The sequence below is a fragment of the Phascolarctos cinereus genome, unplaced genomic scaffold (assembly GCF_003287225.1).
Source record: "Phascolarctos cinereus isolate Bilbo 61053 unplaced genomic scaffold, phaCin_HiC Scaffold_3;HRSCAF=262, whole genome shotgun sequence".
Taxonomy (NCBI): domain Eukaryota; kingdom Metazoa; phylum Chordata; class Mammalia; order Diprotodontia; family Phascolarctidae; genus Phascolarctos; species Phascolarctos cinereus.
In genome coordinates, this window is record NW_027555736.1 from 55,493,807 (window position 1) to 55,515,826 (window position 22,020).

A 22,020-nucleotide genomic window follows, 5' to 3' on the forward strand; every position below is an offset into this window, starting at 1 on the left:
TCCCTAGAGTGAAAGGCACCAGGCTGTTGAAGAAGAGGGTGCTGGCCTAGGTGGGAACCAGCAGGTCAAAGCTGCCATGGTTATCAGTAGTGTTATTGGAAGTCACTGTATTTTCAGCAGGAATGACATAAGGGGACCCAGTGTGGAAGGAAGAAAGGAAGGAAGGAAGATGAAGGAAAGAAAGGAAGGAGAAAGGAAAGAAAGAAAAGGAAGGAAGAAAAAAGAAATGAGAAATAAGAGAGAAAGAAAGAAAAAGGAAGGAAAAAAGGAAAGATTATACAAGTTTTTTGAAGGCCTGGACTCCCTCACTTTTCTCTTTGTGCCTCTTGCCTTTAGCACTGTATATGGTACAAATGCTCAATAAATGCTTATTCCTCCGTCCATCCATCTATTTTTCCATCCACCCTATTGTCTGCCTTTTAAGCGCCTTCCTGGCCCCAACCTTCCTTTCCAAACTTCTCTTATATTATTCACCATGTACTGTACTCTATTCTTCAGCTACTTTGTGTATTCGCTGCCATTCATGTGTCAGGATTTCCTGCCTCCATGCTTTTGCTCAAGTGATTCCCTACACCTGGTATGCTAGACCCAAATAAAATTCCTCCTCCTTCTCTATGAAGCTTCCATTTGATTCTTCCTCCTGGAATCATGACATTCATATAATGCTTTGAAGGTTATAGAGCTCTTTCCTTACAATGGGCTGGGGAGAGAGGCTACTGTGTCTTGCTTCTAGGAAGCTTCGAATTTACAAATTTAGGAACAGAAAATGAGAGATTAAGTGACTTGTCCACTCCCTCATCTGCAACATGAAAGGGTTAGCCCTAGGCTATTAGCAAGGTCATTTTCAGCTCATCATCTATGATCCTATGATCTCACAATCCTATAACTAATATCAGAGCTTGGATGTGAGTGGTCTTTTTTATTTATATTTTCAATTTTAACTTTGCTCCTGTATTACCTTCATTTCTCAATATATCTTTTCCCCCTTCCTCTATCCAGAAAGCTACCAGTTACCTTAAAAAAAATGGTAAAATAGAAAAGTGGGAAGGAAAAAGCACAACTAACCTTCACATCATCTAAATACAGCATTATATAAAGACCTCCACACCCATAATCTTCCATGTCTGCAGAGAAAGACAGAAGCACATTCTTATATCTTTTTTTCTTGGCCAAACAGAGTACTTATGTCTATTCAGTGAAGATCTCTTTGTCTCTTAGGACATTTACTTCTTCAGACTTTGCAAAGTACTTTGGGTCTCACTTGTAAGTGAATGAATGAAGACCAAAACATTTATGAGTACTTTATACCAAGCACTGCACTGTAAGCACTGGGGACACAAAAGAAGACACTGGCTTCTCTTAAGGAACTTTCAGTCTGATGGGGGAGATGACACATGTAGGGGAAAGGTTGCCCGGGTGAGGGTGTGTTGAGTTCAGAAGTCATAAGGATAGTGCATGGAACAACAGAGTCTACAAATAGCCCCTTTCCAAAGACAGAATAGTAGTATTTACTTTATCTGATTATGTCTATCTCATAGTTAGTTCAATGTTTATATTTCTGTATTAAAGTTATTTCTGTATGCTCTTCATCTCCCTTATTAGATGTCAAGTAATATAAGGCCATGGCCCATGCCACATCTTTATCTCTTCCCCAAGGCCTAGCATGACTTGGAGCTGGAAAAAGGTTATCTACTCCAATCTCTTCCTTTCACTGGTATAGAAAGCAAGGCCCAGAGAGGTGATTTGATTTGCCCAAGGTCATAGTGATATCAGATGGAGGAGTCAATGTAATAGGTGCACAGTGAATAGTTATTGGAATAATTATGCCAATTTCATAGACACACAACTCTCTTCTTACACACACACACACACACACACACACACACACACACACACACACACACACTCTAGCCCATGATCTGAGGGGTCTGCTAAGTATTCTTTCTCATCTAACTATCCCTTTCATTGTCTATCCAGGTCTGATAAAGGAAACAGAGGGTGCTAGCTCGGTATAGCCTCAGAAAAGCAGGGGCATTATTTTCTCAAGAACCCATGATGTCATGGACTTACCTCACCTTTAGTGCAGCCAAGCAAATAATATGTACTGAGCTCTCTATCATGTACCATTATAATTAGCTCTGTCAGGTCTTAGCCCCGCAACCCTCATGCAGATAATATGATAATATGTCTTCATAACCAAGTGACCTTACATGCACAATATTTCTCCCCTTATGAAGATTGCATGTCAATAAAGTAATTGAGTCTCAGAGGCTGCAGCGAGGGAAGATTTAGATGATTGGACTTGCAGAGCAGTGATGTACGACCATTATTATTCTTCTTGTCAGGGAGCAGCGGACGAGCGAGGATGGTCAGAAGATGACAGGGATGAAGGGCTGTGTTTCATTAAAAAAAATATCGCTGTTAATCACCACTCTATTCTTTTCAAAGTCATCGTGGAAAGAAACTCCTTTTTCATTCGAGCCCAAAATGAAACCTCAAGATGAGTGCACAAATGGTATTTCTTGCCTCAGCCTCTGTATGCGTCGTCTTTCTTACCTCATTAGGATGCTGAATTAGGATTGTAATTAATAGGGCAAGCTTGTATGCCTATGTAGAGGCCACTAGATTCCTTCCTTTATACCCGCTTAAATTCCGACTTGCCAGAAAGCTTCCTGTGGAAATAGAAGAGTGCTCAGCCACCTATTTGTGCCGATGGAAGCATGCTCGCGAGCACTATAAAAAGAAAGGAAATGTGAAATAACCAAATCAGATTAAACTGTTTTTACTTAAACTAATTTGTTTGGACAGTTTTAACACTTGAAACATTTATATTTCCATACTTTATCCAAGCAAACATGCTGTTTCTGTAGCTGTAAATTTATCTTATGATATCATAACAGCTGGAAACTCATAGCCTGGCAAGATTTTGTTTCATATTTAAACAGCTTGAAAAATATGTCTGAAATGGTGTATATTTCTCTCTATTGCTGTTTTATTGTATGTGTGTGTTTCATTTTACCCTTTGCAGTTTATCTTCCAGCATATATAACAGTAATGGGATGTATATTAATGTTTCTCTGTTAATTACTGGTCCCCCCACCCCAATCTTCCCTTCTCAGAATGCCAAGAATAGGCTATAGTTCCAGGGAAGCCAGAAGACAATTTGGGTGGAGGGGAGTGGAAATTCCTAATCGAAAAAGCATCTCTTGTGAAGAAGTGGCTTCTGAAGTCTTTAAATCTTCACACCTAAGTAATTGACTGAGATCTTGCAGCCTTGGAGAAGAAAAGGCTGATGGTATCACTTTTTAGTCGTAGTATTAAGCTTATGATTTATGTTGTAAAATTAGCAGCTGCATCCTCTCATTACTGGTGCTGAGCGATTTCTTCAGGGCAAGCAGAAAAGGAAGAAGTAAGGAAGTGAGGGCGGGCTGGTGTGCCTCTGTTTCCTCCCAAGGAGGCACAGTGAATGCTGCTTCCTTCTACTTTGTAGAAGAGGAGACCAGATGCAAACAAAACAACACGGAGAAGTCTTAACATGTGGAGGAAATATTAATCAAAGTGTGTGATCAGAGGGTCACATCTTTAACAAAGTCTTGACAGTTACACAATGGACTGAAAGGTGCAGAAAATACACAATCTGGCTTTGCTTACTCTTTGTAGACTGATAAAAAAAATACACTTTGATTCGATAGAGTAATATGCAGAACATGCAGTCTCAGAGGCTTTAAGATGCACTCGTCAATTTTGTAAGAGTCCTTGATAGATGCAGTAACAGAAATGGCTGTTCTTTGATTCTCCGATTATTAATAGCAAGTGAGGGATAAAATGGGGTAAATATTCAATTCATTCAGTGAGCATCTATTAAGTATGCAGGTGTCATCGTTGCTGGAAGCAACTTCAGAGGACAACTGGTTCAGACTCCTCGTTTTATGTTTGAGGATACCAGAGGCCCAAGGTGGGTAGAGCGACTTGCCAAATGTAATATAGGTGTTAAGTGCCAGGAGAGGGATTTGAATCCATGACCTCTTGATTCCAGAATTAGTGTTTCTTCCATGTTACCATATGATCTCCCTTGGCAGCTAAGTGACATAGTTGATAGAGCTCTGGACTTGAAATTGGGAAGACCTGAGTTCAAATCTGGCCTCAGACATTAGCTATCTAGGAAGCCACATAACATAACTGTGCCTCAGCTTCCTCTTTTGTAAAATGGGAATATCAATAACATCTACGTCAAAGGGTTGTTATGAGAATAAAATACGATATTGGTAAAGCACTTGAAAACCTTAAAGTGCTAGATTGTTGTCTAGTCATTTCAGCCACGTCCGACTCTGTATGACCCCATTTGGGGTTTTCTTGGCAAAGATACTAGAGTGGTTTGCCATTTCCTTCTCCAGCTCATTTGACAGATGAAGAAACTGAGGCAAACAGGGTTAAGGGACTCACCCAGGGTCACACAACTAGTAAATGTCTGAGGTCAAGTTTGAACTCAAGAAGATGAGTCTTCCTGACTCCAGGCTCAGCTCTCTATCCATTGGGCCCCCTAGCTGATAGATCTTATTAACATTAGTATAATAAGAAGGAAAAGGAGATGGAAAAGGAGGAGGTGGATGAAGAGGAATAAGAGAAGCTGTGTGCCAGGCATCATACTAGGCGCTGGAATACAAAACCAAAAATGAAGATAGAACCTACCCTTACTTTTTGCCGCATCTGTGCTCCTGAAGGGTGTTTGCCACAGTCATGGAGAATGTTCACCATGATCCAAATAGAAGAGAGATTCCCCAGATTTGGGCAGGACTTTCTGTTTGCAGATGATACTGGGCTCATTGTATCAATCTCTGGAACATATCAGGGCTTCATAAATTAGATTCATAATTTCTCAAAATAGCTGGCCAGGAAAAAGCCAGTGGGAAAAGAATGCCTGTTGTCTAGAGCCTAGACCAGCAGTTCCCAAACTTTCTGATCTCAGGACCCTTTTACACTCCTAAAAATTATTGAGAACCCCTCCCCAAAGAGCTTTTGTCTATGTGGGTTATATCTATCAATATTTATCATGTTAGACATTAAAATGTCATAGTATTATTATGAAAACAGTTTTGACCTCATGGACCCCCTGAAAGAATCTTAACAACCACCAGGGGTCTGTGGACCACACCTTGAGAATCACTGGTATAGACTGTAACTGACCCTTGTAAGGACAGATCATGATGATGTTTTAGCAATTTCATATACTTTGGAAAGTTACTGCAAATGTACCATGAACTGCCCCCAGAACCAAATAAGAAGAGGAGAGTGACTGTGCATTACATTTGGGAAATTACCCAATGCTTTCAGTGATCATTCACTTCTCCCTGAAATAAAAAAAAAAAAGAAACTCACTTAAAAAATCAGTAGGGAATGAGAATGTGTAGCCTGGAGAAGGGACAACTTGGAGGCACATGACAGCTATCTTCAAGGAGACATTTGCAGGGCTTTCATATAGAAGGGGGACTAGAGTGTTTCTCTCTGGCCTTAGGGGACAGAAGTCATGGTGATGGATGGAATCTGCAAAGAGAGCAGTGCAGAAGTGATATAAATTTAAAAAATGTGACAATTAGAGTTATTCAAAAGTAGATTGGGCTGCCTTGAGAATTAGCAGGTGACTCCTCAGTGAAAGTCTTCCAGCGAAGGTTGAATGAGCATTTGAGGGTATGTTCTAGAGGGAATTAAGCCTAATGAGCATATATCTGGAGCTGGAGGGGACCACAGAGGCCATCTTGTCCAACCACATCATTTTACAGATAGGGAAACTGAGTCTCAGAAAGGTTAAGTGACTTGTCCCTCTGTACCTCAGTTTCCTTGGCTGTAAAATATGGGGGTTAGGATAAATGTTCTTCAAACATCTTTCTTGCTCTAGATTTATGTGTGTATACACGCACATATACACACACAAACTCTTACCACACATGTTGTCCCTCATTAGACTGTAAGCTCTGCTATACAAAATTTCACTTTTGTCTTTGTACTCCCAGTACCTAGAACAGTTTTTTGGGCACATAATATTTGTTTAATTTGATTGATCTGAAAATGAAAATGAAAATAAAAAATATTGCTGTTTTACAGGTAAGAATATTCAGGTTCAAAACTGTGTTGCACAGTGGATAAATCACTAGTTTTGTAATCAGAGTTCCTGGGTCCAAATCCCATCTCTGCCACTAAGTACTTATGAAACATTGGGCAAATCACCTCTCTGGGCCTCAGTTTCACCATCGGTAAAATTAAGGGGTTAGGGTAAGTAGGTGCCAGGCCTGGAGTCAAGAAGACTCATCTTCTTGAGTTCAAATCTGGCCTCAGACACATATTAGCTGTGTGACCCTGGGCAAGTCACTTAACCCTGTTTGCCTCCATTTCCTCATCAGCAGAAATGAGCTGGAGAAAGAAATGGCAAACTGCTCTAGTATGTCTGCCAAGAAAACTCTACATGGAGTCACAAAGAGTCAGACACAACTGAAATGACTGAACAGCACAAAAGAAAAGGAAGGGTTTGGACTTGAGGTCTTCGAAGCTCCCTTCTGGCTCTGCATCTATATTTCCAGGCTCTTTTGAAAAGGGCACTCTCCTGGTCATCAGGGCCTAGATACCAGACTCATCATCAGGTTTTCTTGTAATATATAATATTATATATTAATGCAGGGTTCTTAAGGAGCACCCACTTTGTACATAGCATTGTGCTAGGCTGTGGGTTATCAGTAACTTTAAAAAAAGTAATTTCCCCAGAAGTACAGTAAAAACAAAATAAAACAAAGCAATTTTTCTTCTGAGCTTTAGAGTGGAAAAAAAAGGGGCGGGGGAGGAATCAGTGGAGAGCAGGGGTGGGTGGGAGGCAACAGGCAGGTGGAAAGCCCAAATTAAATTGGAGAAGGGGCAAGTGAAAAGCCCAGTGTATTTTTCCACCTCTCTTTAGGTTGAGAGGGAAGATTGATCTCTTCCAGTCAAATGGAGTTCTGACATGAGTGATCTGGGTGCTCCATCAATGTGACACCGGGCTCTCCACTAACAGTCATTGGTGGTGATGGGCAGACCCTGCACGGAGCAGCTCAGGCAGCTGGGGGCTTAGCCTCAGCCTCCATACTCCTTTGTTTCTCTCTCATCTCTCTGTTTTCTGTCTCTGTGTCACATCCAATCATCGTTGGGTAAGTGTTAAAATATCAGGCTTCAGGATCCACACTGAAATAAGTTTAACAAAGGCAAGTGAAAACATGGAACAGACCACTTGTGAGGCAGGGAAATGGCCGAGAAGCAGGGTTAGTGGTGTCTGTGGGCAGGACAGGGAGAACGTTCCCTGAACAATCAGGTGCAGCACGCCTGGTCTCAGGGTATGGTTACAGACGGGCTCAAGAGATTGGAATTGATGTTGGTCACCTGGTGGCTGCTCAGCTGTTGACTTGGGCAAAGAGCAAAGCTCTGGTTCTCTGGTAATCAGCACCACTCTGAAGAACAGTGTAGGAAACAGAAATGAGTTATCCCTTGTTGAAATGACCAACCCAGATAGACATCTTGATGCTGCTTTGTGTTTTTTTGGCTGGGAGGCCTAGACGTTGTATTATTTCTCCAATAAATGGAATCTTCATCCCCATCATCACAGCTTACATTTATAGAGATTACTATATGCTTAGCACCAGGGTGGGGAATCTGCAGCCTAGAGGTCACATGGCCTAAGCACTTTACAATTATCATCTCCTTTTGATCCTCCCACCAACCCTGAGGAAACTGAAGTAGACCCTGGGTCATATAGCTAGTGAGTATCTGAGACTAGATTTGAACTCAGGTCTGCCTGACTCCAGGCCTGGCCCTCTAATTTGCTATGTCACCTAACTACCTCCAAATGAAAACTAGTCTGTATTTGCCTTAGAATCAAATTGTTGTTTTCTGATTACGATGAATGCCTTTAAATAATTATTTTTTGGTGTACATGAATAACTTTTTTTCTTTTCTATTTTTTTTGAGGGGAGGTGATTTGGAGTCATATTATAGATGTGAGGAATTCCCAGTTTGGAAACTCCCTTAATTGATTTGTATTTGAAATGTGAATGAAATTTATAGTCTTAGAAAAATGTCTATAGCAGAGCAGCTAGGTGGCACAGTAGATACAGCACCAGTCTTGGAATCAGGAGGACCTGAGTTCAAATACGGCTTCAGACACATAACACTCGCTAGCCATGTGACTCTGCGCAAGTCACTTAACCCCATTGCCTCACACAAAAGAGAAATGAAAACAAAGAGAAATATGCCCCTGTGATATTAAGAGGTTATGCGATTTGCCCATGGTCACACAAACTTGTACCTGTCAGAGGCAAGACTTCCTGTGTCCAAGGTCAGCCTTCTCCCCTCTATTTGAAAATGATATAATATGTAAAAAGCATTTTGCAAACCTTAAAGCATTATATAAATTAAGTGTAATCCATTGTGGTTGCTATTATTGTTGTTATTGTTATTACAACATGCTGCCTCTAGGTAGCACAGTGGATAGAGTGCTAGGCCTGGAGACAGGAAGACCTGAGTTCAAATCCAGCCTCAGACATTTGCAAGCTGGGAAGGACACTTCTGCCTGCCTCAGTTTCTTTGTCTGTAAAATGGTAAATAATAGCTCCTGCCTCCCAGGCTCGTTGGGAGAGTCAAACAAGATAATATTTGGAAAGCCCTTAGCAAACTTTAAAGAGCTTTATAAATGCTAGCTATTGTTATGAGTTAGCTTATTTAATCAATAAACATTTTTAAGCACCTACTAGGTGCCAGGCATTGTGTTAAGTGCTATGTAGAATTGAGAAGCAGTTATGTGTGCATGCATACTTGGTAATATAATGATGATGTCTTTCCTCTAATATAGTCAGCAGATTGGAGTGTGTAGTTCCTCCTTAATAAACTTGTTATCATCTGACCCCTCTATCACTGAGTGATTTTCTTTTAATTTGAATCCCGTGAAAACTAAGGAGAGTAAATGGTGTCAGGAGTCTTATTAACAACTGTCAAGATCTCCTCAGTTCCTTTTCTTTTTCCTTATGCTTCTAAAGTGAATGCTCCTCATCTTCGAAGGCAGCAGAGATCTAATCAGAGTGGGCAGCCAGCAGTGCCCTGGTGAAGAAGCTGTTAGTTGTACGTGGGTTTTGTCACCATTTTAAATAGTCTGTCTTTTCTGGCTGTTATAATGGGAAGAATTCGGGGACTTCACAGCCTTACTCTATCTTCTTTAAGGAATAATGTAGAGGAAAGAAGGCATGGAAAAGGGGATAGAACAGAGACTGACTAGCTGTTAGGGTATAACGGTATTGACGGTTGGCCTACATCCTCATCCTTAGACTCCTTCCCTGGACCAGAATAGTCTAGTTTTTCTTCCCTAATCTCTTTGTCCTCTTTCCTACACCAACTGACAGACATTCATTCAGCGCCAAAGAGTTTCTTGTCTTGAACTATCCTCTGATATATGGTGGATGACTACTCTAAGGGGGCAGAAGGCCTAGATGGATTGACTTTACTGTAATTCTACCTGATATCTGATTTCTCCCAGACCTTCATGTTAGTTCATGAGGCCTAATTGTATTTCAAGTTTTGCTGAACCCAGTGGTTCTAGGCATTCAGTTTCTTTTTTGAATTAGGGTAGATCCTGCATTGCCTTTTGCTTCCATTGAAAGGGGATCTTGTAGTATCAGAAGACTTCAGCTGAGCCCATGGCCCAGTGGCAGCCTAAATGTCTACATTGGTTGAATGACTGGTTTGGAGCATCTATAGTAATCCTTCCAACACTTATTTGACTCTATGATTTCCCAAGATGGACCAGGATGATGACATGGAAATTCAAAAATTAAGGCCTGAGATATCATTGCATTATTTAAAAAAGAGAATTTCCCCCTGAGGGAGCACTCAAGGAAACTTTTGATTATATTTTTAAACATATGTGAGTGACATTGATTGATTTTCCTTGTCTATGGTACCTGGCACTTTGATGACCATGATTTTCTAATAGAATCATGATACTTTAAAAATGCATTATGGGACTAACCAAAATTCTATTTCTTGTTCAAAGTATTTGTTTTTAGAAGGGTCAAAGGTCATTCTAACTATGTTGCCTGTCAAATCCCTGAATCACAAAGTCTCAGACTTGGAGGTAAATTAATACGAACCACACCTGAAGGAGTTATACTCAATACCTACTTCTATATACCCTCTAAAATACCTCAATTTAAAAAAAAAATAACACAACATAACAACAGCAATGAAAAAAAAAATTTCAAAACTTTTCCCTTTGATCCTGCCATCCCCTCAAGCTATTGCTTTATATTTTTTCTTACTTTTGCTCACAAGCTACTTTTACTTATTACTAATTAATTATTGTGATGATTAATTATTACTCATTAATAATTTATTCTCATTGCCTCCACTACCTCACCCACCCAGCTTTCCTACCCCACCACACTGCTGAAACTTTTCTCTCCAAGGTGATTAGCCCCATTTTATTTGCCAAATCTGATGGCCTTTTCTTAGCCCTCCCCCTCCCTGATCTTGATGTAGCATTTTGATGCTGTTGGCCACCCCTTCCTTCTCAATATTCTTTCTTCTCTGGTCTCCCTTTGTCCTTTTCCTTGGAGATCATTCTTTCTTGGTCTTCTTTATTCATTTGTCTTCCTACTATTCGTCTCCCACCCTCACCTCCACCCACACCAAGGCTCTGCGGTCAGCTTTGTTTTCTTTGTAGGCTTACCTGTCATGACTTCTTTTAATTGTCACTTCTATGCATATGACTTCCAAATATCTGTATGTTCATTGTCAGTTTCTCCCCTAAGCTTCTTTAGTGTAGCCCATCTCCCTAATGGGCATTGACATGTCCTCCTGGCCCCTCCACCGTGTTTGAAATCTCATGGCCATCTTTGACTTTTCCTTTTGTCTCCCCTTAACTTCTCAAGGGGCTGAGGAAACTCTCTAGGATCAGAAGTTGCAGACTAAATGTCTGTCTACATTGGTAGAATGTGCTTCCTTATCAATAATTCCCTAAACTAATGAAAGCATGGTTCTTGTTAAAAAAAAATATGTGTGTGTATGTATATTATATATGTATATATATATATATATATATATGTGTGTGTGTGTGTGTGTGTGTATGTAAGTATCTAGAATCACAAAAGACCTATATATATATATATATATATATATATATATATATATATATATATATATATATATATATGTATCCAGAATCACAAAAAGGCCAATTAGTAATCAGCCATTTGTATTACTGAAAGATTTAATATTCCCTTACATTGTTACCTTCCCTAGTGTATTTCAGTGTGATGGTATTTAATTCTTCAGCTCACTTGGAACTAGTGCAATTAAATCTCTCTCACTTGATCAGGGTGCACAACTCCTGCTCGACAAATTTTGGCTTTCTAGTGGACTTTTGCTTATGAGTTTTTCTGATTCCCAGGTTCTACACTAACCTCGGAGCCACAGTCAGTTCAGTGAAAATCCTCCCTTTAGCTTGCCCAAGTGGAGTTTAGAAGTAGATGTTATTCCCTCTTAGTTTCTGAATGAACACAATGCAATTTAGATGAACTCTAAGTTCATTTCCAGCTATAACATTCTTTGCATCTATATATCTGGAGTACAGCTAATGATCTTTTATGGAGACTTTATAGAAGGCACATGAATCCAGTCATACCTCTGGAGGGTTCAGGTGGTATAGTAGTCATAATCTGCTTCGTGGGAGGAAATGGGGAATAGACAAATTAAAGAATGAAAAGGCTGAAAAGGGAATACTAAAGATTCTGAAAAAAGAACATAATTTGTTAGGTCAAGGATTTTACTTTCTTGTTCTTGAATGAGGCTAAAAACCAAAAAGTCTAATGACCAAGTCAATAGCTTATTAAAATGGCTCTCTTTCAATTCATAACGTTGGCTGGTTCCATTGGTGTACATACTCTATCAAATGCTGTTTGGTAATCTTGTATTTATTTGATAAATACTCTTCGGTATAAATAGCAATACATCCCTCTTATCAGTAAGCCTGGCAAACGTTTCATCTTAGACTGTTACTCATGATTTCCCAAGGAGGATTACCTAGTGTTACCCCTTCTTTAATAGGGGTACACTTTGGGGTTAGCCTTCCTGTTGGTTCTCAAGACAACTAAAAGCAGTTTTTGGCTGGTACTTGAATTTATAGCTGTTTCAAAGTGACCAGTCCTTAATCCTAATATTTAAATGTTTACACAAAATATTTGCATTGTGTTTGCCTTTACCAAGTTTCCCTCTCTGGAATTTGGAGGACAGGAATCTCAGAGCACAATTACTGTGTTCTTCTATTTGTATATTCCTCCTATATTCCCATTTCCATCTGCCCACAACTTCCTGGGGATTTCTCAACCCTCTACATGGCATAGGATAGAAGAAGACATTCTCTCTTGGTAGGAGAGGTGATTGCAAACTTGAGGTCATTCTTTTCAGCTTTATTTTTCTACAGAAAGGTGCAAAGACAATAAGTCCATAGGGAGATTTTCTGTGTGATTAGAAGACCAAAGGTCCCTCCTGTGACTCAAAGAACATGCATACTTTCTAATGAAAATGTACCCAGGAGAGAAGTTATGAAGCCTCCTTTCCTAGGTATCTCTCAAAATCCATCCATGTGTGCCACGCAGGATACACTTGAAGTAGGGGCAGGAGTACAGTTCTTTCTTGCAGCCTGAAAAGCATTAAAGGTATCTGATTCTTCTGGAGAGAACATCTGGTTGCATCAGACGTTAAAAGTAACTTTCTCACCTATTATCACATCGACCTTTAAAGAAAAGTTGTTACAGGCAAGTAATCCTCAGTTCAAAATATAGGACTATTTTCTGAGGCACTAGATATGTTATCTGTTGTACAATATGGTGGCAAAAATGTGAAACTTGGAATAATCAGACCTACATTCGAGTCACAGGTCCACATTGTCTTAGTTGGGTGGCCTTGGACATGTCCTTTAGCCTAATTGAGCCTCAGTGTATATATACAGTAACCTTATTTGAATTACCTACCCCATGGAAAGAACATTTGGTCTAGCTAGCATCAAAAGACCTGGGTGTGAATCCTGATTCTGCTACATAGTGCCTTGTGATCTTGGGTAAGCCGTTGCATCTATAAATGCACTTTCCTCATCTATAAAATGAAGGGGTTGAACTAGCCAGTTTGCAAGGTCCATCTATGATCCTATGATCTGTGACTGTAATAATATTTCAGTTCTATTGCTAGGTGATGGCTTTGTAGGCCACAAACATTGCAGGGATTTTTATTAACTGTATAGGAGAAACATGATTATTGGGTAGTGGTGATCTGATCTACTTCTGTGCCATCTTATAGATGGGAAAAGATTCCTCCAAAACTCGAGCAGTTTATTTTGTTCTGGCATTCAAGATCTTCCACAATGTAGCCCCAAACTGTGTACCTTTCTAATCCTACATTTCAGAACTCCAGAACATGAAATCCCTGCCCCCAACTGGAGATAGAGTATATTGGTCTATTGATTAATAAAACTGGTGGAAGTTACAAAGAAGCAAAATAAGGGGAAAAAATTCCAAATAATTATGGTTATCCCAAAGTGGAATGGGCTGATTTAGAAGGAAGTTTCCCCTACGTAGGGGAATCCAAGCAAAGCATGATTGATTGTTTGTTGGGTATATTGTAGAGGGTAGTTTCATTCATGTGTGGGTTTGATTTGATGGCTTCTGAGGTCCCTTCTTATTTTGATGTTATGTGTTTGTGTAAAGGAGTCAATGCCCTTCCTCCTCTTCTCTCACCTCTTAAACATAGGTGGCTTCTTCTCCTACATCTAGTTGTAATTTAGCATAGTATTACACCTGGAATACTGTAGCTAACTAGCCATTGGAAGTATTATATAGGCCAATCGTCATATCTTATTTCCATAATCAACTATCCATGCTAATCTCTGTTGGATGAAATAATAATAACAACAATAATAATAGCTAGTACTTTTATAGTGCTTTAAGGTTTGTAGAGTCTTTTACAAATATTATTTCATTTGATCCTTGCAACAATCCTAGGAGAAAGGTACTATTATTATCTCCATTTTTACAGATAAGGAAACTAAGGCAAGCAGAGGTTAAATGACTTGCTCAAAGTTTCAAATATTTGAGGCAGGATTTGAATTCAGTTCTTCTTAATTCCAAGTCCAGAACTATCTACCATGCTACCTAGCTATTCTCAGTCTCCAGCTTCCCTACTGTCATTAAATTCCTAGCTGCCTCAGACACCAAGAGGCAGTTAACCAGGAATAGAGCCTGTGGAATAGGACTTTTTTTTTCTATTTCCCTCTGAGATGCCTTTCTTATGTGAAGATTATAAGATCGAAAATTTAGGTCTTAGAGGCATCTGGTCTAACCCCTTCAATTGTCAGATAAAAAAATGAAAGCAAACCAAACAAAAAACTGAGGTCAGCAAATAGTAAGTGACTTGATCAAGGTCACACACTGAATAAATAGCAGGGGTGGGTTTGGACCCAAGTCCTCTTAACCTAAATCCATAGCACTTGGCTATCCCACAGTAGTAGTCAAAGAACTGAATGAAAGAGAAAAAGTCAAGGAATGTAGAGAGTCTTTTGCCTGTACTGGAAGAAGCTGGATTGACAGGGTTTACTGATATTTCTGTTTCAGTGGTACTAGTCCATTATCCCAGAATAATCGTGAGTGTTGTCAGACTTTGATCAAGGCTAACAAATAATTTCTGTGTCATGTGCTGCTGCTAATGTGAGTTCTCTTCCCCTCCTTTATGGTGGTTTCAAAGGGGAGGGAGCAGGAAGGTACTATGGTAGAGCTTGTTGAGATGGTATCTGCTTCCCTGTAGCTTTCAGTGCTAAATAGAATAAATTAACTGTTCATCAGAGGGAGGAAACAAATTGGTGAGGAAAGGGCTTGGTTTCTGTGTGTCTGTGAATGATGACAGAGGAGGAAGGGCTTGGCTCTCCAAGCTGAAACGAGGAAGACAGTGATGATGGTCGTCGCTATGGATTTTGTGTTGCAGGATCAGATACCCGGCTGGTGAGGGTTTTTTTGTGGCTTCCTCCATCACTAACTCTCAATGGAATTTTATGCTGAAACACGGTGTAGCCAACTTGGTACAAATGGATGCACTCCCAGGTGTGATTCTTGGGAGTTGGAGGTGCTGAGTGTCTGGTGATAAGGGACTAGTTTGAGAACAGATGCCTATATACATGTACATGAATCAGCTGCATTCAGCAGAAGGAAAGCCATCCCCATGGCGCTCAGCTCACAGACAATCAGGGCTTCCAGGAACAAACAGGGACATTTCGAAACCTGTCTTGGATATTCACTCACTTTATCTTTGGCCGTGGGATGGTGACAAATATTCAATACAGTTGAGTGACCTTCTCTAGGTCAGAGCGAGCTCCATTCTGATTGAGTTTAGAACAATAATAAATCTGGTTGAGCCTTCAATTTGTCAGATTGGACAACACTCAGGCAAAATTGGATCCTGAGCTAGAGTCATGGGGTCTTCTCTTTCCTTTTTTTTCCTCTTGTGGAGACTCCAGCTCCCTAAGCTTCCTTATTCCTACCCTTAAAACTGCTGTTTGCTGTTCAAAAGTAACTCTAAAGGACCAGAGCAGAGGTTTACCTGTATAGTAGAAGACTGAGTCAAGTAGAAATGGGTCTACTTCCCCCTCTTGTCATCATAATAGAGGTACAGCATTTTAGGGGTAAGAGTAAACAGATATCATCTTATCTACCTCTCTTATTTTACAGCCCAAAGAAACTAAATGGCCCAAAGAAAAAAATCAATTAGCTATTTGCTATCAGAACTTGAACTAGAATCTAGGTATCCAGCCCAGTGTTTGTGCCAGTCTCACATAATACCATGCTTCCTCATATATCCTGCTTGACTTCTTTGAATTTCTGATATTTCTTTGACTGAAGTTCATATTTCATGAGAAAAACAATAAATGAAATTAGGAGTCAGGAAATATAGGTGTGTCCCTACTCCAGTGACTTATGGAATCTTCCAGCCCATGGCACTGAAATTCTCAAGACTATATTTTCTGTGTCTGTAAAATGGAGATAATTATCCCTACCCTACTTACTGAATAGTGTTGTTGTGAGCATCCAAAGAGATTTTACATATTTATATATATATATGTATATACACATATATATATATATGTATATACACATACATATATATATATATATATATATATATATATATATATATATATACAACAGTTCAAAGTGTATGTCACAGCCCATACATGGAAGATTTTTTTTTTTAGGAAATTGGGGTTAAGTGACTTGCCCAGAGTCATACAGCTAGTAAGTGTCAAGTGTTTGGTCTGAGGTCACATTTGAACTCAGGGCTGGTGCTCTATCCACTGAGCAACCTAGCTGCCTCAAAGATGTTTTTTTTTTTTAACCAATGAGTCCTTCCTTAAAAGAAGACCAATAACAGAAAGATTTTCATTCCAAAGTTCTCTGAGGCTAATTAAGGAAATTTGGTTGGGCATGACTCTGGATGAGTGATGGATTTGGACCAAAGTTTTCCTTGAAATCTTAGATTTTTAACCTTTGTTGACCTCAGTTTCTTTATCTATAAAATGAAAGGGTTGGACTAAATGATCCCCGAGGTCCTTTCCAGGTCTATCAACCCAAGATTCTATTAAAACATCAAAATTAATGGCTTTTGTTACTGGTGCTTTGTACTGGCCATGGCTGAATTAATAATGATTCATAGTTAATACTTTTTCACACTACTTGATACTTAATATTCCAAAGACCTTTGATTTCATTAATATGGGTGTTATTTCAATTAATATGGATTGTAATCTTTTAGAAGATTTCTGTGGCCAATAATAATAATATTTAATATATTTATATATTTTATATTGCATATATCTTATATATTTATTATATTACATATAATTTTATTTTATTTCTATTTATATATGATTTATATTATATATTTTTATATATTAATTATATTAAATTAATAACAACAACAACAATAATAATAATCTTCCTATGGCCAATCTGGGAATGAAGATCCTAAATTTAGGCCAGTCTGTAGACAACAGGCACACAGTAGGTCATCAGGCTTTTTCACTTTGGTAGAACCTGCCAACCCTTGTGCTCTATTGGCATAAAAGCCAGGGTTACCTCCATACTTCAGTGAAGTATATGAGTAAGATGTTAATAGAATTAATAATATCAATAAATAGCATAGGGAATGAGGCTGAAAATTATGAATACCAGAGCTTAATTGCTTTGGCTTTGGATGCATAAAAATTATTAGGTCTACATCAGAGAAACTGTTTTATGCCATTCTTAACTCTGGGCTTATTTATTGTCTTGCCAGGTTTAAGGTACATGATTATATTACCTCCTATGCTTCCAAGGCTGATGCTCATCATGGCATGCAGGTTCCCCTGGATTGTTGAAGGCACCACCAATGGAGCAAAAGCTATGGCAGATTCTGCCAAGTTGGAAAGGCTTTTGAACACAGGCCCAGAGATGGATTGTATATCTATCACTTGAATACCCGTTAGGAGAGGCTCAGCACCAGACTGGCTGCAGGTGATGAATTTTTCAGCCTCTACAACTGTCTACTAAGTTGTATGGGAGTTGCACACTGTGTTGCTATATTTGAGGAGGGGTGTCCATGCCAACAAAATCATGGATCATTGAAGCATGAAAATGTAGCATAGTCAGGTTGTCTTTTGGTGTTTTCTCCTTCTTGGCATGCTGAATTCCTCAAAGGAAATTTCTGAGTTTAATTATTTGGGACAGCACTGATGTTTGTGACGGCCAATGAGGTAGAGATAGACAAGCATTGTTACAGCATGGAGGATGGGGAGATTACCTGACTGAGTATCATTTTAGGCTGTGGCAGAAGAAGATTAGTTCCAATTTATCACCATTCACATTTTCCTCTTTTCCCCCAGTTTTCCGAGTAGCATGGAAATGATATTTGTGAATCCCAGGGGGCTCTCACATTGGTGTCAGTTTTCAGATCTTCCCAGATACATCTAAATGTGGACATAAAATGTAATGGGAAGAAATTGAAAAAATATCTGTTTCTTGATTCTTTATTACCATGGAGTTAAGAAAGCTATTTCTCATGCTGTTTCATAAATCTGAATCAGAATGTAAATGTTAATGTACACTCAGATGGGTTTGGAATTCTTCTTCACATGCAGATTTTAAAAATAAAATTCATCAATTCTCTGAGAGTTTATAGGTATATGTTGCATAGTATAGGTATGCATATATATACACGTACTTTATATGCACATATAGTCTATTTATAAAATTGAGTGTAAGTGAACTATAAGGATGTTTAGTCATCATAAAATCCATGTATACTATGTATTTGAATTCAAATTTGATTTAGAAAATGTAAAGATGTGAGTGCAATTTATATTTAGTCTGCTTCTCCATTAACATTTCTACCTAAATTAAATTTGGGTTGTGACAAAGAAAACTTTATCTACTTATCTCTTCCTTTGACTCTGACATAAAAGTACATGGATAGCCCAGACTCTGAAAGGAATGTAAGAGAGTCTCAAAGAAGATGCTATCATTAGGAATGTGTTGGTTTTTTTTAAAGATGGCCATGGATGGGTAGCCTTTTAAATGCATCCTAAGGCTTTACTAGGCAGGTGAACATGCAGAGAGATCTGCTACAAGGTGTGTCAATACAACAGCTCAGCTTGTTCTCCAATTTTGCTATTAATTTTACTAATTAGAGCCAATTACACAATCATTGTTTGCCTGAGCTGTTGGTTACTAGGCATGAGATGCATAGCTGTTCATTCCCAATAATTAATCTGTGCCCTTGGGATCTCAGCAATTCAAAAAACACCAAATGATGCCCAGGTGATGATGAAAAGAGAAGGCATGGAAGCAGGTAAATGGCCTGGCCTAGTCCTGGGAAAGGAGAGAGGGTCTTGTAAATTTCCAAAGGAAATTTAGAAAACAGAGTCCTTAATGTTACTCAATTCCAGCATCAATTGCAGAGCTAAAATCACTATGGTTCTTTGAAAGCTCTCAATATTAGGATCTTTGGGCACAGAGGCTAATGAGGCTCTGATAAACACAGGTCTTAGAAATGTTCATCGTTTCACACTGGTAAAACCATACGCTCCTGGAATTCCCTGGCCTCATCAGACATTTCTGGGTTGATAACTAACAAAATATGAACCTTGCTGCTCTTCACTCACTGGTGATGGTAGTGGGAGAAGAATCTGGAGGAAAAGGGGGAATTGTTTTGCTTCAGACTGTCTTAGAAACAGCCATATAGGAAAGCTGCTTTCTGGACTAGCATCTCAAGTGTTAGGACTAAATGGTATTCACTGATTAAGATCCATACTAAGGGGGGAAATGACCAAAGTCATCCATAAGACTGCTGTTATTACATCCATTATAAGTGATAAAAAGGTATTAGTTTACATTTATAAAATTATTTAACAATCAAACAACAAAAATCTTCTCAAATAGTATTATTTTTTGATGAGACCTATGATCTGGGCATAAATTGACTGGAGGGAAAACTAACTCAACACTGTATAAAAAGAGAAATGAGAGAATTACTGTGTAATTTAACCCAACGTAGGGTTGGTTTTCTGCTCAGTGTTGTAAAGACAATATTTAAGATTATAACAAAATAAGACATCTCTGAGCTCCCTAATTTTAACTGAATCACCATTAGATTGATGTGGGACCCTGGTTATATCTCTTAACTTTTCCAATCAGCCTGATAAAATGGAGAAAACACTGCTTTCTGCACTTGAAAGCTGATTCTGCTTCTTACTCTTTGGGTAAGCCACTTAACCTTTCAAATCCCCAATTTCCTTATCTGCGAAATGGCAGAGTTAGACTAGATGACCTCCAAGCATCTTTCAAGTCCCAACTCAAGTCTCACTTTCTTCAAGAAGTCTTTCCTTATCCTCCTTAATCTTAGTGAATTCCCTCTGAAACTACTCCCAATGTATCCCATCTCCCCCATTAGACTGTGAGTTCTTTGAGAGAGGGAGCTTTTTTTTCTTTTAGTTTATTTTGCCTTTCTTCCCAGCCCCTTGCATTTATTGTGGTGCCTTGCATATGGTAGGCACTTAAAATGCTAGTTGATTATGTGGTTGTAATTGATGGTCCCTAGATGCTTTTCTACCTTTAAGCGGTTGTTTGGTACAGGAAAAAGAGTGCTGGACTTAGAATCTGGAGAAATCTGGGTCTGAAACCTCATCTAAAGTCCAGGTCCTTGGGGTGCTACCTTTTGACTGAGTCCAAGGCTTAGAGAACAAATCCTTTTATTAAGGAGATCTAGTCTCTGAAGTTTGGATTCAGTCAAAGGGCCATACTTGAGGACCTGGAGGGCCACACGTGACCTTGAATCAACAGGTTCCCCACCCCTGAATTAAACTCTCACTTGGTGAGTGACCATAAGCAAGGGCTTAACATCTATAAGCCTTACTTTTGCTATCTCTAAAATGGGAATACAAAGACTTAGATGACTTACCTTACAAGGTTATTGTGGCAATAATTTGAAATAAAATCTATGACACGTCACAAACCTTGAAGTATGTTGCCTATTCCAGCTACTGTGGTTATTATTCTGTGTCGTCCCAACACACACAAATGCATAGTTGCATGAGTTTGGACATTGAATGGATTGTTTCCCATTTGACCACAACTATCTACAAATGTACATTATAAAAGCTTGATGTATAATATGGATCGCCTATAATAGTAGTGTTAATACTGCATCCCTGCACCAGCTTGATTAAAGAAGGAGACGGGATAGTGTCTCAAAGTCACCAAAATTCCAAGTATATTTACTCCTGTGTAGTGCTCATGTCCTTCAAAGACTTCTTTTTAATCATATGTGACTGTGACAATATATCAAACAAAAAAAATCCCCATGAGCAGACATTGACAATAGGATATTATTTATAGCACTGTCAAACTGTGCTACTCATGATTGGCTGGTCTCATAATCAAACTCATCCTGAAATCTTTGGCACTTAGAATGTGCCCAGATAACATCTTATTGGACTGTCTTCCTTTCAGATTCTTTCCTTTGATGTAGTTCTTATTTATTTACTAAGTAGGACACTATGCTCACCCCCAATGGCAGTGTTGTTCTCATTGAAGAAGACCTCTCTCTTCCTTTTTCCTATCTACTGAACCTATCTTCCAAGAGGAGTTCAACCAGTCAGTCAGTAAACATTTATGAAGTACCTCTTATATTCCAGGCACTGTGCCAAGCTCTGGAGACACAAAAAGAGGCAAAAGACAGTCCCTGCCTTCAAGGAACTCACATTCTAGTGGGAGAGACAACAAGCAAACAAATACATATAAACAAATTGTATGCAAGATAAATAGGAAATAAATAAAAGAGGAAAGGGTTGGAAAGAATTCCTGGACATTTTTTACTTTCTGATTCAAGAGATGGCTTTTATCAGTCATTACTCATAGCTTGTTCTTGTTTTTCCTTTGTTCTCAAAGAGGACCATGACATCAGGAAGGTGATGCCATGACTTGTAAGCGAACTGGATTTAAGTGAGGGAAGGCTGTGCAAAGTCACCAGCCTCACTTTCTCCTCTGGAGCCATCTGGGTCCAGTGGCAAGATATAGATCAGGATGACTGCAGATGTCCCCACTCGTAGGATATTGACTGAATAAGATACACACAGGATGAGAGATGTGGTTAAATCACTTTCTGTAGTATTGGAGGGAGTGGCAGTATCTACAAGATTATAGACCCAAGGTTGAAGCCACATTTATCATGGTGATTAGATTTAAAGATAAAATGATAGGCTAACTTGGTTCCATTTCAAATTCTGGCTCTCCCACACTATGCAACATGCAGCAAATCATTTTCACAATTCCTTATACCCCTGCCCACCATCCGTCATTCAAACAGCACAAGATCCCCTCCTCATCGTTTGAACTTTTAGGAAGCCTCGAAGTTTGATGAGAGGAAAACCTACAACTTCTATGG

The 22,020-nt window shown here is 39.1% G+C and overlaps 1 protein-coding gene across 1 annotated transcript in view; it reads left to right on the forward strand.

Annotated features, from left to right (window-relative positions):
- The window catches only part of LRMDA (leucine rich melanocyte differentiation associated), a 1,318,218-nt gene that overhangs the window by 1,182,469 nt on the left and 113,729 nt on the right, over window positions 1-22,020 (forward strand). The window lies entirely within an intron of this gene.